A 17,424-nucleotide genomic window follows, 5' to 3' on the forward strand; every position below is an offset into this window, starting at 1 on the left:
GAATTTCAAGGCAGTTCGTGGCCACTAAAGAAATTAGTGAATTTAAAGAAAGGCCGTCAACGGCTGCTATGGTTACTAAAGGATTTTAATAAACCCCCTTTATTTTTGGCACTTAACAGTCTAAGACCTGTCTAAACTGAGGGAGATGGGTGTGGGGTTCTGCTAAATTATATGGAATTGTTTAACCTCTAGCGACGAGCAATCCCGTATCCGGGAGCGTAATCATAGCCTGAAGCTCATTACCATAACGCAACGTTTCCTATTCATGAAAATCGCAAATTAAATGAAATAAATATTCAAACACAAGCTCAGCCTTTTGTTAACAACACTGTCATCTCAGATTTTCAAAATATGCTTTTCAACCAAAGCTACACAAGCATTTGTGTAAGAATATTGATAGCCTAGCATTAAGCCTAGCATTCAGCAGGCAACATTTTCACAAAAACAAGAAAAGCATTCAAATAAAATAATTTACCTTTGAAGAACTTCGGATGTTTTCAATGACAAGACTCTTAGTTAGATAGCAAATGTTCATTTTCCCAAAATATTATGTGTAGACGAAATAGCTCCGTTTTGTTCATCATGTTTGGCTAAGAAAAAGACCGGAAATTGCAGTCACTTACAACGCCAAACTTTTTTCCAAATTAGCTCCGTAATATCGACAGAAACATGGCAAACGTTGTTTAGAATCAATCCTCAAGGTGTTTTTCACATATCTATTCGATAATCTATCAGTGGTGGCAGTTGGTTTCTCATCAGAAGCAAACGGGAAAAATACTGCAGCTGGAGATTACGCATTAATTGCGATGGAGGACACCAAGCGACCACCTGGTAGATGTAGTCTCTTATGGTCAATCTTCCAATGATATGCCTACAAATACGTCACAATGCTGTCGACACCTTGGGGAAGCGACAGAAAGCCTAAGCTCATTCGTGGCCCATTCACAGCCATATAAGGAGTCATTGGCATGAGGCGGTTTAAAAAATGCGGCACTTCCTGATTGGATTTGTATCTGTTTTTTTTCAGTAACATCAGTTCTGTGGCACTCACAGACAATATCTTTGCAGTTTTGGAAACGTCAGAGTGTTTTCTTTCCAAAGCTGTCAATTATATGCATATTCGAGCATCTTTTCATGACAAAATATCTTGTTTAAAACGGGAACGTTTTTCATCCAAAAATTAAAATAGTGCCCCCTATATCCAAGAAGTTAAAGAAGGTCATACCAAGAATAAGTTTGCTATCCGATTTTCAATTTTAACCTTTTGTGACTAGGGGGCAGTATTTTCATTTTTGGAAAAATAACATTCCCGTAGTAAACGGGATATTTTGTCAGGAAAAGATGCTAGAATATGCATATAATTGACAGCGTAGGATAGAAAACACTCTAAAGTTTCCAAAACTGTAAAAATATTATCTGTGAGTTTAACAGAACTGATGTTGCAGGTGAAAGCCTGAGAAAAATCCAAACAGGAAGGGACTCTTATTTTGAAGGCTCTGCGTTCCTATGCGTCCCTATTGAGCAGTGAATGGGCTATCAACCATATTACTTTTTCTATGGCTTCCCTAGTGTGTCTAGTGTCACAATACATAGTTTCAGGCTTTTATTTTGAAAAATGAGCCTGAACGTCAACGTTGCGTCAGTGGTCAGCTGAAGTCTCTCATAGTGTTTGGTGCGTAAAGGACAAATGCGGCCATTGTTTCTCTCTCTCCTACTAAGAAGCCACCAGTCCCAGTTGATATATTATCGAATAGATATTTAAAAAACACCTTTGATTATAAACAACGTTTGCCATGTTTCTGTCAAGATTATGGAGTTCATTTGGAATATTTTTCGCCGTTTTCGTGACCGCAATTTCCGGGCGATTTCTCAGCCAAACGAGAAGAACAAACAGAGCTATTTCACCTACAAAAATAATATTTTTGGAAAAAAGGAACATTTGCTATCTAACTGGGAGTCTCGTGAGTGAAAACATCCAAAGCTTATCAAAGGTAAACGATTTAATTTGATTGCTTTTCTGATTTTCGTGACCAAGTTACCTGCTGCTAGCTGGACAAAATGCTATGCTAGGCTATCGATAAACTTACACAAATGCTTGTCTAGCTTTGGCTGTAAAGCATATTTTGAAAATCTGAGATGACAGGGTGATTAACAAAAGGCTAAGCTGTGTCTCAATATATTTCACTTATGATTTTCATGAATAGGAATATTTTCTAGGAATATTTATGTCCGTTGCGTTATGCTAATGTCAGTCGATGTGTCAGTCGATGTCAGTGTCAGTCGATGATTACGCTCCCAGATCCGGGATGGAGAGTCACTAGAGGATAAGAAATACTGTATTTACGATATCACAGCTTCTTCATTTGTTACTCAGTCTTCCCGGTCTTTCACTCAAACCCAGCCCTTTTTCTTTTGTGTAAAAAGCTGTCATATCTGTTCTGCCCGCCAGGGACATTTTCCTTTATGACGTAATTTGTAATCAAGTTATGATTAATTATGTGTATGTGTTGTTCTGTGTGATTAGTTAGGTATTTAGTAAATAAATAATTAAACCCAATTTTGTATTGCTGATTCAGCTTGTTACTCAGGGTTCGTGAAGATGAGACTTAATTAAGGTGACGATTAACTGCTATTGATGTAAAATATTACTATGTCTTTAAGAGTTTAATCAGAAGGTAACAGCTCTATAAATATTGTTTTGTGGTGCCCTGACTCTCTAGTTAATTACATTTACATGATTAGCTCAATCAGGTAATATTCATTACGGAGAAATTATTTTATAGAATAGCATGTCATATCACTTAATCTGGCATAGCCAGTTATTTTTCCAAAAATGAAAATACTGCCCCCTAGTCACAAAATGTTATGCATTCTAAATTACCGCCCATTTGGAAAAGGAAAATGCAATAAATATTTATTCTGAGCTGCGCTTCGGTAGGTTGGAAGTCCGTATTGCCAAACCGAGTCCTTTATCCTTTGAAGAATGTCTCTGGTGGTCAATTGGATATGTTGTAGTAACGTCGTTGTGTGATAGACGGAATACTCTGTCTGTTCCTTCCTAACCCTCGTTTTCAGCTGCTGTTGCTAATTCAACGGCTAGGAGGTATCACTTCTGTAGTGAATAAGAGTTCAGAGTTCATACCATTCGCAACCAAAGCTCATGCTGATGTTGGCTTCGTTCTGTAGTGATTATTGGAACCATTCTGACATCAGACTGTCATCCTCACATCCTCGGAACAGGAGGTTATATTGTCGTCAAGGCTTTATATAGGAAGGGAGAGGTTTGAAAAGTTTTATAACCCATGTCCCAGGGGCCGGGCCACTGGGGCGGGCCTCTGATTGAGCGGAGCCCTAACCTTATGAAAACCAAAATCTCACATTTTATCCTATCATGAATAATTTCATATTCAAACATTTCAATTGAACAACAATTCCATGTGAATCCGATAACTCTGATGTGTAGACGTTCCACTGTAGAGTTTGTCATTGATGAGAATGTCCCAGATGACAACTGAATTGACATCATATTCATTAAGTACCACCAGTCAAAAGTTTGGACACACCTACTCATTTCAGTCCATCATTACTTTAACTTCCTGGTGACAGGGGGCAGTATTTTCACATCCAGATGAAATGCATGCCCACATTCAACTGCCTGCTATTCCTCCCCAGAAGATAAGATATGCATAGTATTAATAGATTTGGATAGAAAACACTCTGACGTTTCTAAAACTGTTTGAATCATGTCTGTGAGTAAAACAGAACTTATTTAGCAGGCGAAACCCCGAAGGACAAACCATTCAGATTGTAGTTTTTTTGGGGTCACTCTGTTTTCAATGGGGTTTCATTGGGAATCCAGATTGCTAAGGGACCTTCTTGTAGTTCCTATCGCTTCTACTGGATGTCAACAGTCTAGAAATTGGTTGAGGTTATTCCTTTGTGTAATGAAGAAGTACGGCCATCTTGAAGTGTATTGTTTGTTAGAGGCGCGTGACCAGAAAGGTAGCTTCAGTTTGTTTTCTCCCTGTATTGAACACAGATCATCCTGTCTTCAATTTTATTGATTATTTACGTAAAAAATTACCTAAAGTTGTATTACAAACGTAGTTTGAAATGTTTTGGCAAAGTTTACAGGTAACCTTTGAGATATTTTGTAGTCACGTTGCTCAGTGTTTTTCTCGATCAAATGCGCCAAATAAATAGACATTTTGGATATATATTGATGGAATTAATCGAACAAAATGACCATTTGTGATGTTTATGGGACATATTGGAGTGACAACAAAAGAAGCTCGTCAAAGGTAAGACGTGAATTATGTTTTTATTTCTGCGTTTTGTGTCACGCATTTTGTGTTGAAATATGCTTTCTCTCTTTAGTTTACGGAGGTGATATCCTCAGATAATAGCATCGTTTGCTTTCGCCGAAAAGCCTTTTTGAAATCTGACATTTTGGCTGGATTCACAACACGTGTAGCTTTAATTTGGTATCTTACATGTGTGATTTAATGAAAGTTTGACTTTTATAGTAGTTTATTTTAATTTGTCGCTCTGCATTTTCCCTGGCTTTTGGCCAGGTGGGACGCTAGCGACGCTCCGCTACCGCAGAGTAGGTGAAAGGATGTTCTCCGCATTTCTGGTTCCCACCGTGAAGCATGGATGAGGAGGTGTGGGGGTGCTTTGCTGGTGACACTGTCGATGATTTCAATAGAATTCAAGGCACACAAAACCTGTTGCGTGTAGGGGGCAGTATTTTGATGCTTGGATGAAAACATACCCAAATCAAACTGCCTATTTCTCAGACCAAGAATCTAGAATATGAATATACTTGTCAGATTATGATAGAAAACACTCTAAAGTTTCTAAAACTGTCAAAATATTGTCTGTGAGTATAACAGAACTGATTTTGCAGGCAAAAACCCTAGGAAAATCCAACCAGGAAGTGCTGTTTTTCCTGAAACCTCTGTTCCATTGCATTCCTCCATTTAAAGGGATATCAACGTCAAAAACGTTTGACATGTCTCTACGAACTTTATAGATACTATTTTGAATTTTCGTCTGCCCGTCATGACCTGCACGAGCCTGTGGATTTCTGAACAAAACTCGCCAACCAAATGGAGGTTTTTGGATATAGAAATAATCTAACAAAAGGAACATTTATTGTGTAACTGAGAGTCTCGTGAGTGCAAACATCCGAAGATCATCAAAGGCAAGCGATTCATTTTATTGCTTTCGTGACCAATCTACTTTGCTCCATTCCTCCTGACAGAGCTGGTGTAACTGGGTCAGATTTGTAGGCCTCCCTTGCTCACACAAGCTTTTTCACTTCTGCCCACAAATGTTCTATAGGATTGAGATCAGCGCTTTGTGATGGCCACTCCAATACCTTGACTTTGTTGTCCTTAAGTCATTTTGCCACAACTTTGGAAGTATGCTTGGGGTCATTGTCCCTTTGCAAGACCCATTTGCGACCAAACCTATTATTTCTGACCAAACCTACCCAGTAGTTAGGTATTATCGGCCATACCTAGTATTGAGTATAATGTATGGTCCTGATTTTTGCTCTGCAGTCCAAGATAAAGATGGATGTAGTTTATTCTGGACAATAAGCATGCTAAATCAGTATTCTCAACTGAATATCTAGCAAGGGAGAAAGGTTGAGTAGAAGTTTGCTAAAATGATGTCCTTAAATACAGTAGTTGGTTCTAGAGGTCGGCCGATTAATTAGGGCCGATTTCAAGTTTTCATGACAACCAGGAATCTGTATTTCTGGGCTCCGATTTGTACATTTTTTTTATATACCTTTATTTAACTAGGCAAGTCAGGTAAGAACACGTTCTTATTTTCAATGATGGCCTAGGAACGGTGGGTTAACTGCCTTGTTCAGGGGCAGAACGACAGATTTTCACCTTGTCAGCTCGGGGGATCCATGCTTGCAACCAACCAACAATGATTTTGCAGAAATACTAATAATAAACATTGATAAAAGATACTAGTGTTATTCACAGAATTAAAGATAGACTTCTCCTTACTGCAACCGCTGTGTCAGATTTTTAAAAAAAACTTTACGGAAAAAGCATAATCTGAGAACGGCGCTCTTGAAAAGTTCCGTTACAGTCCTTCAGAAACATGTCAAATGATGTTCATCCAAACATCAAAATACTGCCCCCTACACTCAACAGGTTAACCAGCATTCTGCTGCGATAAGCCATCCCATCTGGTTTGTGGGACAATCATTTATCTTTCAACAGGACAATGAACCAACACATTTCCAGGCTGTGTAAGGGCTATTTGACCAAGAAGGAGACTGATGGAGTGCTGCATCAGATGACCCGACCTCCACAATCACCCAACCTCAACCCAATTGTTTGGTATGAGTTGGACCGTGGAGTGAAGGAAAAGCAGCTAACAAGTGCTCAGCGTATGTGGGAACTCCTTCAAGACTGTTGGAAAAGCATTCCAGGTGAAGCTGGTTGAGAGTAGGCCAAGAGTGTGCAAGCCGTCATCATGGCATAAGGTGGCTTCTTTGAAGATTCTCTAAAATATATGTAGATTTGTTTAATGCTTTTTTGGTTACATGTTTCCATATATTTTATGTCATGGTTTTGATACTTCGTCATTATTCTACAATGTAGAATATAGCTAAATAAAGAAAAATCCTTGAAAGATAAGGTGTGTCCCAACCTTTGACTGGGACTGTACATCGGATAAAAAATGTCACGACATGCCTGATGGAAATATCAAATTTGTGAGTAAACTTTCCACATATTTACAAAACAAAATATGCTAGACAAGCTGGATATTTTTGTGTCTGTAAAAATAAATGATGCAAGAAATGGTTTTATGAACAAATATTGATGTAACTACAACTAGGGAAAGCATGCCTTTATTAAGCTACAGATGAAATAAATGATCTGATTGTCACGCCGTCAAAAGAAGTGGTCCAAAAAGTGCAGTGTGGTGAGCGTACATTTTCCTTTTATTTAAAATGTCCCCAACATAATAACAAACAAAGAAACAACCGTGAAGCCTACAGGGCTATAGTGCCACTAACAAAAGTCAACTATGCAAACTGAAAGGAGGGAAAAAGGACTACCTATATATGATTCCCAATCAGAGACAAAGAGACAAAGCTCTCCCTGATTGAGAACCATACCTGGCCAAAACATAGAAATAAAGAAACAGAAAACAAAGCATAGAATGCCTACCTCACAGCACACCCTGACCTAACCAAATAGAGAAATAAAACGGCTCTCTGAGGTCAGGGTGTGACACTGATGAACTTCACGGGGTGGTTAAAGTGCAAAAAACTTGATACTCCTTTCCAATAAATATTGAGTGTCTTATTCTGGTGACATGATGATGAATGATTTGCTGCTATTTGACAAATAAAAATTATCTTGCTCTTTTGTCCATAATAATCTCATCATGAAGGCTATACCTGCACTGTATATGGCATCTGTTGGGTAGAGTGCACGTGCTATGCATTCGCTATATAAAACATTTTGGGTGACAAAAACATCAGTAGAGTTAAAAATGTGATGGAAACCCAATGGGAATTTAACAGCAAAAGTAATTTATGTGCACTACATCATCACACACAACCTTTTATTCACAAGTCAATTTGATGTAAACAAATCTCTGGTGCAAAAATGCACATATTGTTCGATGCAGATTTTAGAATATTCACATAAAAATCTGTCGCCAATTGGATGGAAACCTAGCTAATGAGAATAAATATCACAGCAAATCTTTTGTTGAAACAGCCCGGGATCGAACTAGGGTCTGTGGTGACGCCTCTAGCAGTGCAATGCAGTGCCTTATACCGCTGCGCCACTCGGGAGCAAAACTTCAACACAGGCTCAACTTTCAGGAGACGGCTAGACGGAAGAATACATGGGGCACCAGGCCCCGTTTTAGCAAAGGATCTCAGAGATGGAGTGCTGATCTAGGTTTGACTTTTGGACTATGATGTATGAACAGGGTGAACCTGATCTTAGATTAGCATTCCTACTCTGAGACGCTTTATGAATAATGGCCCAGAACCCTGACCCTCTGTTCCTCGCCCAACGACAGACTGGAGGCCATTGCCACTTGATTATAAACCTATTGCTGTAGTTATCCACTCATCCACTGACAAATTCATAGCCACTCTAGGGGACCTTGTCAGTGTTTCCTATTATTAAACGCACATGTTCAAAAAACAAGGAGAGACAGAAAGCAAAGTAAAACCATATCAGCCAAATCAAACACCATCCATTTAAAACCCTCCTGTACATCTCAATTTTGTGAAAAATAATAATTGTAATAATTGTTCTGTGAAATGCAGCATTGAGAGGATGTAATAGTAGTGCTTACCACAACAGAAAATACTGGGGTCTCTACAAAAACCACAGAACTTATAAGATCCTCTTAGGGCTAGGGGGCAGAAGCTAGGATATGCATATAATTGGTAGCATTGGATAAAAAACACTCTGACGTTTCTAAAATGGTTAAGATAATGTCTGAGTATAATAGAACTTATATTACAGGCTAAAACCAGAAAAAAATCCATCCAGAATATTTTTTGTTTTTGGGATCACTGTCCATCTCAACGCTTGTCCATGGGAAATACAAATAAATAACTCACAGATTCCAGTTCCTATGGCTTCCACTAGATGTCAACAGTCTTTAGATAGGGTTTCAGGCTTGTTTTTGTAAAAATGAATTAGTAGTTGTAGTTTTTCAAGGTGGCTTTCATATTCTGTGGCGCATGTGAATGAGGGCCCGCACCTCGTTATTTATCTCTGGTATTGAACATACTACATTCTTAAATCTTAAATGTTATAGTTTATTAACATATTAAAAGGTACCTGAGGATTGATTAGAAACATTGACTTGTTTGGACAAAGTTTATTGGTAACTTTAGGGATTCCTTCGGATGCATGTTGAACTATTGGATAACTTAATCAAAAGCGCCAACTAAACTGACTTTTTTGGGATATAAAGAAGGACTTCATCAAACAAAACGACCATTTGTTGTGTAGCTGGGACACTTCGGATTGCAAACAGAGGAAGATCTTCAAAGGTAAGTAATACTTTTATCGCTATTTCTGACTTTTGTGACGCCTCTGCTGGTTTGGAAAATTATTTTAATGCTTTTGTATGCGGGGCGCTCTCCTCAGATAATCGCATGTTTTGATCCCGTTAACGGGATCCGTTAGCTAAGAGGATTTATACAACCCAGAGGACAAATGGAGGGAGGGAGAGAATAAAAGGGGGAGAGAGCACATTAACAGTACAGGAAATAAAACAAACTACTGCATAGTTGCTTAGGAGCTAGGAACAGAGCTTCCATGTCTGTCGACGCACTACTTTTGACCTAAAAAGTGGAAATGAGTTACCTGGTTCGTTCAGTCATTGTACATAATGAATGTGGAAAGAATAGAGTTTTGGGATAAACACCAAAAATAAGGTCTGAAGTTAACACGCTCTTAATACGTTTTGTTCTATGAGATATCAGTCAGCTAACATGACCATTATGAAGCCTTGTTTTTTGTGCTTTTTAAAATTATTGTTCTTATTACATAAATGCTTCAAAATTGATGTTAGCTGATAAAGATTATCATAGAACAAAACATATAAGATCTCCTAAGCCTGTTTACCATAGACCTTATTTTAGGTCATTATCCAAAAAGCCTAATTTTCCTACAGGCTTTGTCCAACAACCGTGGCGGAGTTAGTGCCTACAAAAATATACTATTGCTGCCAAAGACATCTACAGTATATCTAAGATGTTTTCCTTTCTAGGACCTTCTAGACCCAAACATTGACTGAGAGAGTGAAGTGATGACCTATGAGGCCTCAGAAAGAGGACTTATAGTCCCCAAGATGAATGCCCACTCTCTGAGCTAGAAATGACAGCGCTTCTGTCAGTGGTTGACCCCCTATCCCCTTCAGAGTCACACGGACGTGATCTATATGTCCAACACCCGCTGCAATCATATTAATTATTGAAATACTCCAACAGGCTCTTTATTTCAGCAATCAGTCACAAGTACCCCTGGTGCACAGTTAAATTATTTACCCATTTAAACAAAACAAAAATAATATAATTAACAGGAGCATAAAGCTGAGGGTACATAATGCAATTTTACTGACTTAAATGGCCAGTCTGCAGTTGCTACATACATTTTTGGGCTTATACATTATGTACCAATGGATTCTTAAAGACTAACAATAAATGCTTCATTAATTCAACTACTATCTTACCCCCATCTGAATCCAAAAAGGTTGTGTTACCCAAATCCTTATAAACGAAGTAAATGTAAAGACACTATATAGCTTCAAAACGTTGTTAAAACTGTAATTTGGATATCATTGATGGCCAGTCCTTGCATACATAGCTCGGTCTACGTACTGGCAAGCGGTTATATTACTCCTGAGCCCTCCCTCATCTTTTTACCAAAACAGGGAGAGCACTGTTTAAACTGTTGACTGCCCCTCTAAGACACATTCCAGGATTATTAGTTTGCCCACGAAAAAAATATAAACCATGATGTTCGTGATTATATCAAAGTTGAACTTGAATATAGATTGTTGGAAATGTCTCCCAATGATCTCTCTCTCAGTATCTATGAACACAAAACCAAACTACACAGTCAGGATAGAGGCACGTAGAAGTGCTTGAATGTGGCAACAGTAGACTAGCCCAAAGCCTGTGTCACTAGTGGCTATGCATGCCTCAAGTGCGACGCAGGACTCCCCAAATTCAGTGTAGTGCCCTGGCTGACGAATTGACTGGAAACAAGTAGACGACCTCCGGAGATCTTCACACACCATCTCCAAATCTCCTGTGAGGATCTCCCATCCCTTCCAGAACTTAAAGAGTTGCACGAGTATCGTTGATGCTAAAAGAGAAGAAAATATAAAAATGACTTCTGTACTGTATGGGTATTGCAATAATGCTGAGCAGTAAAGGTAAATTACTGAAAGGCCCCTACTGAGGACATGAAACAAAAATAGTAGGCTTGCTCAAAGCAGTCTTGTTTGACACAAAGTTTTTCATTGAACACTAACAGGCTCTAAATTGTTCATTGAAATAATTATACCCTAGTCCCCATAACATGTTTTAGACATATTCCCTCTAATAAATAACTAAACCCTTGTTCATCCTTAGAACTAAATTATACTTATGCAAGAGGACCATGTCTCTCTCTATTGTGAGTGAGAGAAATCCGAGATCAACTGAAAGCTAACAAGCTGGAGATCCACAGGGAGTAGGATGTATGTTGTGAGATAGTCACGTGTAGACATTTTTGAAAGTTCAAACAGCTTGTTACTTTTCCACTATTCCACATTGTGGAAATCAAAGTAAAATAAGAAATTGAATGACAACAGTTATTTTGCTTTCCGCAAGCACAATAACTATCGAACTAGCCTTTTGGAGCCCAGGTGCACAATCCTTGGGATAGAAAAAGGACAATAATAGGCAGATGTGACAATACCTGTCTCAACAAATAGCCAGAGGTATCCCACAATGCGACACCTCATTTGGACAGGGTACGCTTCATCATTCTCTTCATCCTTATTTTCTGTCAACCCAGGCCAGATACTGTCATCAAAGATGATCTAGTTTAAACAAATGAATAGATAAACATAGTCCAGAGACAAACATTTAATACAGAAATGATTAATACAAACAGTCATTAGCCTGGTTGAATTAAAATACGTTTTTTCAAACATACTCCACAGTTCCAGTTTAATTCATTGGAGAATGAAGAGCTGTGTTCAATATTTGAGATGTACTGAATGTATGAAATGCAGAAGCACGTAGAGGCAGTTAATGCTTTATACTAAACAAGTACGCTTCATGAATAACCGTTTTGAAATATCAAAAGGAACATTGACCTTTTGATAACATGTGGCATTAGGTTGTTTAGCGCAGGGCTGCACACAATGTTTGCCTCACAGGGGAACATTAGTGGAACAACATATTTTCTTTCGGTCAGCAGGAGCCACACTTTGATGCCCCATCGCAACTGTTTTATTTGTTGAATGGTTCTTCCCAAGACCTGCAAAACAAACACACACTATTTGTCATGACTTCCGCCGAAGTTGGCTCCCCTGCCTGTTCGGGCGGTGCTCGGCGGTCGTCGTCACCGTCCTACTAGCCGCTACCGATCCCTTTTTCGTTTGTCTGTTGGTTTTGTCTTATTAGTTTCACCTGTGTGTATTTTGGTTTAATTAGCTTCCCTATATGTAGTATTTTGACCCACCCTTGTTTTTTGCGGGATTGTTTTTTGTTACTCTGTTGGTTGTGGTTTTCATGTTTGTATTCTCCGGACTGTTTGGTCCTGTGTTTGGGCTGGTCTGTTTTATGCGTATGTTGGCGAGACCGTTTTTTGGCCGGAGAATAAATCACGATTTACTGAACCCTGCTCTCTGCGCCTGATTCCAACCCAAAACTCCTAGTAGGCTGTGACAGAATCCCGCACCAAAAACATGGAATCAGCAGGAGCAGCCGCATCTCCTCTCCCATCGATGGAGGAAAGGGTCCTCCATCATACCAGCGTTCTTCATAGGATTGATTTGGCCATGGACCAAATGATGGAGAGGATGGATCGATGGGAGAGGAGTGGCCTTCCCACCTCATCTCCAGCACCCCCTCCTCCAGCACCTCCCGTTCCTGCTACCACATCTGGCTCCAGGGCTCTTCGACTGACGCTCCCACGGGAGTATGATGGAACGGTGGCCGGGTGCCAGGGTTTCCTTCTACAACTGGAACTGTACCTGGCTACCGTGCGTCCTGCTCCCTCCGGAGAGGAGAGCGTGAGCGCCCTCGTCTCCTTTTTGACTGGGCGAGCCCTCAAGTGGGCCAACGCAGTGTGGAATGGTCTGGACTCGGCGAGCGATCATTACCGAGTTCACCTGCCGATTCCGAGCTGTGTTTGATCATCCACCAGAGGGTCGTGCGGCGGGTGAACGGCTGTTCCACCTGTGTCAGGAGTCGAGGAGCGTGCAGGACTTTGCCCTGGAGTTCAGGACCTTGGCCGCGGGAGCAGGGTGGAACAACAGGGCCCTGATAGATAATTTCCGATGCAGTCTCAGGGAGGACGTCCGCAGGGAGCTAGCATGTCGGGACACCACCTTCACACTGGATGAACTCATTGACTTGGCTATCCGTCTCGACAACCTGCTGGCTGCCCGCGGGCGTTCGGATCAGGTCCTGTCGTTTCCACTTCCCAGCCCTCCTGCCCCTTTCCCTATGGAGTTAGGAGGGGCGGCTTCGAGGGGGACCGGAGGAGGAGTGTCCTCCTGCACCAGTTGTGGTCGGCGAGGGCACACGGCCGACCGATGCTGGAGGAACTCTGGGAGTCTCTGGGAGTCGGGAGGGCAGGCGGAGCACTACTCGATCACCCCAGGTGAGTAAGCACCAGACTCACCCAGAGCTTCCTGTCGGTCATATGTATGTGTTAACTTCTTTCCCTGGGTTTCTTCCCTCTCTACAGCATAAGGCGCTAGTCGATTCAGGCGCAGCTGGGAATTTCATGGATCGTGGGCTCGCGTTAAGGCTAGGGATTCCCCTGGTGTCGTTAGACCTACCTTTCCCTGTGCACTCCTTAGATAGCCGACCATTAGGGTCAGGAGTAGTTAGGGAGGCTACGGTGCCGCTGGACATGGTAACGCAGGGGGGTCATAAGGAGCAGATTAGTCTGTTCCTCATAGATTCACCTGCGTTTCCGGTGGTGTTGGGAATTCCCTGGCTAGCTCAACACAACCCGGTGATTTCCTGGCGACAAAGGGCTCTTAAGGGGTGGTCAGAGGAGTGTTCAGGTAAGTGTATATGAGTTGCCGTTGGTGCGACTACGGTGGAGAGTCCAGACCAGGTTTCCACCGTGCGCATTCCCTCTGAATATGCCGATTTGGCTATCGCCTTCAGTAAAAAGCGACCCAATTACCACCCCATCGTCGAGAGGACTGCGCGATAAACCTTCTGGAGAACGCTGCACTTCCTAGAAGTCACGTGTATCCATTATCCCAGAAGGAGACAGTGGCGATGGAAACATATGTTACTAAATCGCTGGGACAGGGGTACATTCGGCCCTCCGCATCACCCGTCTCCTCGAGCTTCTTTTTGTGAAGAAGAAGGATGGAGGTCTGCGTCCGTGCATTGATTATAGAGGTCTAAATTCCATCACAGTGGGGTTTAGTTACCCACTACCTCTCATCGCTACGGCGGTGGAATCATTTCACGGGGCGCGCTTCTTCACTGCTGAAGGGAGGACCGGTGCGCTTGCGTTGGTCAGCAGAGGTGGGCAGAGCTTTCATTCGTTTGAAGGAGCTGTTCACCAATGCGCCCGTGTTGGCACATCCGGATCTCTCTTTAGCGTTCATAGTGGAGGTGGACGCATCCGAGGCGGGGGTCGGGGCCGTGCTGTCCCAGCGCTCGGGCGTACCACCCAAGCGCCGCAGTTGTGCCTTCTTTTCGAGAAAGCTCGGTCCAGCGGAGCGAAACTATGACGTGGGGGACCGGGAGTTGTTAGCTGTAGTCAAGGCTCTGAGGTGTGGAGACATTGGCTTGAGGGGGCGAAACACCGTTTTCTCATCTGGACTGACCATCGTAATCTCGAGTATATCCGGGCAGCGAGGAGACTAAATCCACGTCAGGCTAGATGGGCCATGTTTTTCACCAGGTTTCGGTTTTCCATCTCATACCGGCCAGGCTCCCAAAACACCAAAGCCGACGCGCTGTCCCGCCTCTATGATACCAAGGAGCGGTCCGTTGAGCCAACTCCCATCATTCCACCTTCATGTCTCGTGGCACTGGTGGTATGGGAGGTGGACGCGGAGATAGAGAGGGCCTCACGGTTAGAGCCGGCCCCCCCTAACTGTCCACCCGGGACTCAGTACGTGCCGAGGGGGGTCCGGGATAAGCTGATCCGGTGGGCTCATACTCTCCCCTCCTCGGGTCATCCTGGCATCGAGAGGACAGTGCGGAGTCTTAGAGGGAGATACTGGTGGCCCACGCAGGCTAAGGACGTGGGATTTTATGTCTCCTCCTGCTCAGTGTGCGCTCAGAGCAAGGCTCCTCGGCACCTGCCTAGAGGGAAGTTACAACCCCTCCCCGTTCCACAATGGCCGTGGACACACTTATCGATGGACTTTCTTACCGACCTTCCCCCGTCCCAGGGAAGTACTACGATCCTGGTCGTTGTGGATCGGTTTTCTAAGTCCTGTCGTCTAATCCCGTTGCCCGGTCTCCCTACGGCCCTGCAGACTGCGGAGGCCTTGTTTACCCATGTCTTCCGGCACTATGGGGTGCCTGAGGACATAGTTTCTGATCGGGGTCCCCAATTCACGTCCAGAGTGTGGAGGGCATTTATGGAGAGACTGGGGGTCTCGGTCAGCTTAACCTCAGGTTTTCACCCCGAGAGTAATGGGCAGGTGGAGCGCATAAACCAGGATGTGTGCAGGTTTCTGTGGTCCTAATGCCGGGACCGGCCTGGTGAGTGAGCACGGTATGTTCCTTGGGCTGAACTCGCTCAGAACTCCCTACGCCACTCCTCAACTAACTTGTCCCCTTTTGAGTGTGTGTTAGGTTACCAGCCGGTCCATGCCCCATGGCATCAGAGCCAGACCGAGGCTCCTGCGGTTGAGGAATGGGTACAGCACTCCAAGGACACCTGGAAAGCCGTCCAGGACTCGCTAAGGTTAGCGGGAGAACGGCAGAAGAGGAGCGCTGACCAGCACCGCAGTGAGGCCCCAGTGTTTGCACCGGGGGACAGGGTCTGGCTCTCGACCCGAAACCTGCCCCTCCGCCTGCCCTTTCGGAAGCTGGGGCCGCAGTGTGTGGGGCCGTTCAAGGTCCTGAGGAGAATAAACGAGGTGTGTTACAGGTTACAACTTCCTAGGTATTACCGTATTAACCCCTCGTTTCATGTGTCTCTCCTCAGGCCGATGGTGGCTGGTCCCCTGCAAGAAGGTAAGGTGCCTGAGGTCCCTCCGCCCCCTCTGGACATCGAGGGGTCCCCGGTGTACACGGTTCGTGGCATTCTGGATTCGAGATGCCGGGTGGGGGGCCTACAGTACCTCGTGGACTAGGAGGGGTACGGTCCGGAGGAGAGATGCTGGGTTCCGTTGGGGGACATTTTGGACCCTTTTCTCCTGAGAGATTTCCACCGCCTCCACCCGGATCGCCCGGCGCCTCGTCCTCTGGGTCGTCCTCGAGGCCGGTGGCGGTACTGTCACAAGTTGGCTCCCCTGCCTGTTTGGGCGGTGCTCGGCGGTCGTCGTCACCGTCCTACTAGCCGCTACCGATCCCTTTTTCGTTTGTCTGTTGGTTTTGTCTTATTAGATACACCTGTGTGTATTTTGGTTGAATTAGCTTCCCTATATGTAGTAGTTTGACCCGCCCTTGTTTTGTGCGGGATTGTTTTTTGTTACTCTGTTGGTTGTGGTTTTCATGTTTGTATTCTCCGGACTGTTTGGTCCAGTGTTTGGGCTGGTCTGTTTTATGCTGTATGTTGGCGTGACCGTTTTTTGGCCGGAGAATAAATCACGATTTACTGAACCCTGCTCTCTGCGCCTAATTCCAACCCACCACTCCTAGTAGGCTGTGACACAATTAGACATTTCAAACACAATCTATCTTCACAAAACTTAAACAAAAGCAGGAATAAGGTACAGTGTACATAACTAGATAAAAAAAATAAGCTAGGGAAACAGTCGTTCAGATAATGATCTCTGGAAAAGGTTGATTATCGCATGCTGTAATAGACGGTTTTACAGCCATTTTCTGTTCTTAGCTGTGAGACCAGGGAGGTCCCAAATGTCAGCCAAACACCTGATTGCAGCCTTTTGGTCTTCAGACAGCTGTATCACCCTCCAGCTTCAGCAAATAAACATATGCCAAGAATTACTTACATTAACTTTAATTTTTAGAGATAATAATTCCAGAATGATGACATAACTACATCTTTTATTGTAATACATAGAAGCTCAATTGTTTTCCGTTGCTCAACATCAGGACAATCCTCCAACGCAATGGTTGTAGTCTTAATGGTGCCCCCCAACAGCAAATATATGAATGCGGGACCGATTCCTGCCAGAGCAGGACCACCATGAAGGAGTGAGTGCCCATCCAGCCAGCAATCAGATAGAGATCACTGTCTAGCAAGAGCTGCAATGTGCAGGGAATCAGGTGGTCTTTTGTCCTTTGAAGAGTATGATGACATCTGAATTACCTGGATAAAATAGAAGTACAGTGCGTGGCGGAACATGGAGACCCACCCATGATGAGTGTACAAATGTGTTGGTCACATATCTGCAGAAACGCTGATGTACCTGCACTCAGGAACACATTGTTTTTTCAAATGATCAATTATTGTTAAGCTCAGTGTCGCCATGTAGCCTCAAAATTCAAAAAGGCTCACACATCTGATCAAT

General features: G+C 43.1%; 1 long non-coding RNA gene and 1 pseudogene across 1 annotated transcript in view; both read right to left on the reverse strand.

Annotated features, from left to right (window-relative positions):
* Positions 1 to 561: 561 nt before the first annotated feature.
* Positions 562 to 17,424, reverse strand: part of LOC149976645 (uncharacterized) — a 34,501-nt gene continuing 17,638 nt past the window's right edge. The window contains exon 3 of the long non-coding RNA XR_016487570.1: positions 562 to 590. This is a non-coding gene — a long non-coding RNA (uncharacterized LOC149976645). The remainder of the gene's footprint in view (positions 591 to 17,424) is intronic.
* LOC149976646 (uncharacterized) lies at positions 10,630 to 17,272 on the reverse strand (annotated as a pseudogene).

The sequence above is a fragment of the Oncorhynchus mykiss genome, chromosome 16, assembly GCF_057628025.1.
Source record: "Oncorhynchus mykiss isolate SJ-2025 chromosome 16, ASM5762802v1, whole genome shotgun sequence".
Lineage (NCBI taxonomy): Eukaryota > Metazoa > Chordata > Actinopteri > Salmoniformes > Salmonidae > Oncorhynchus > Oncorhynchus mykiss.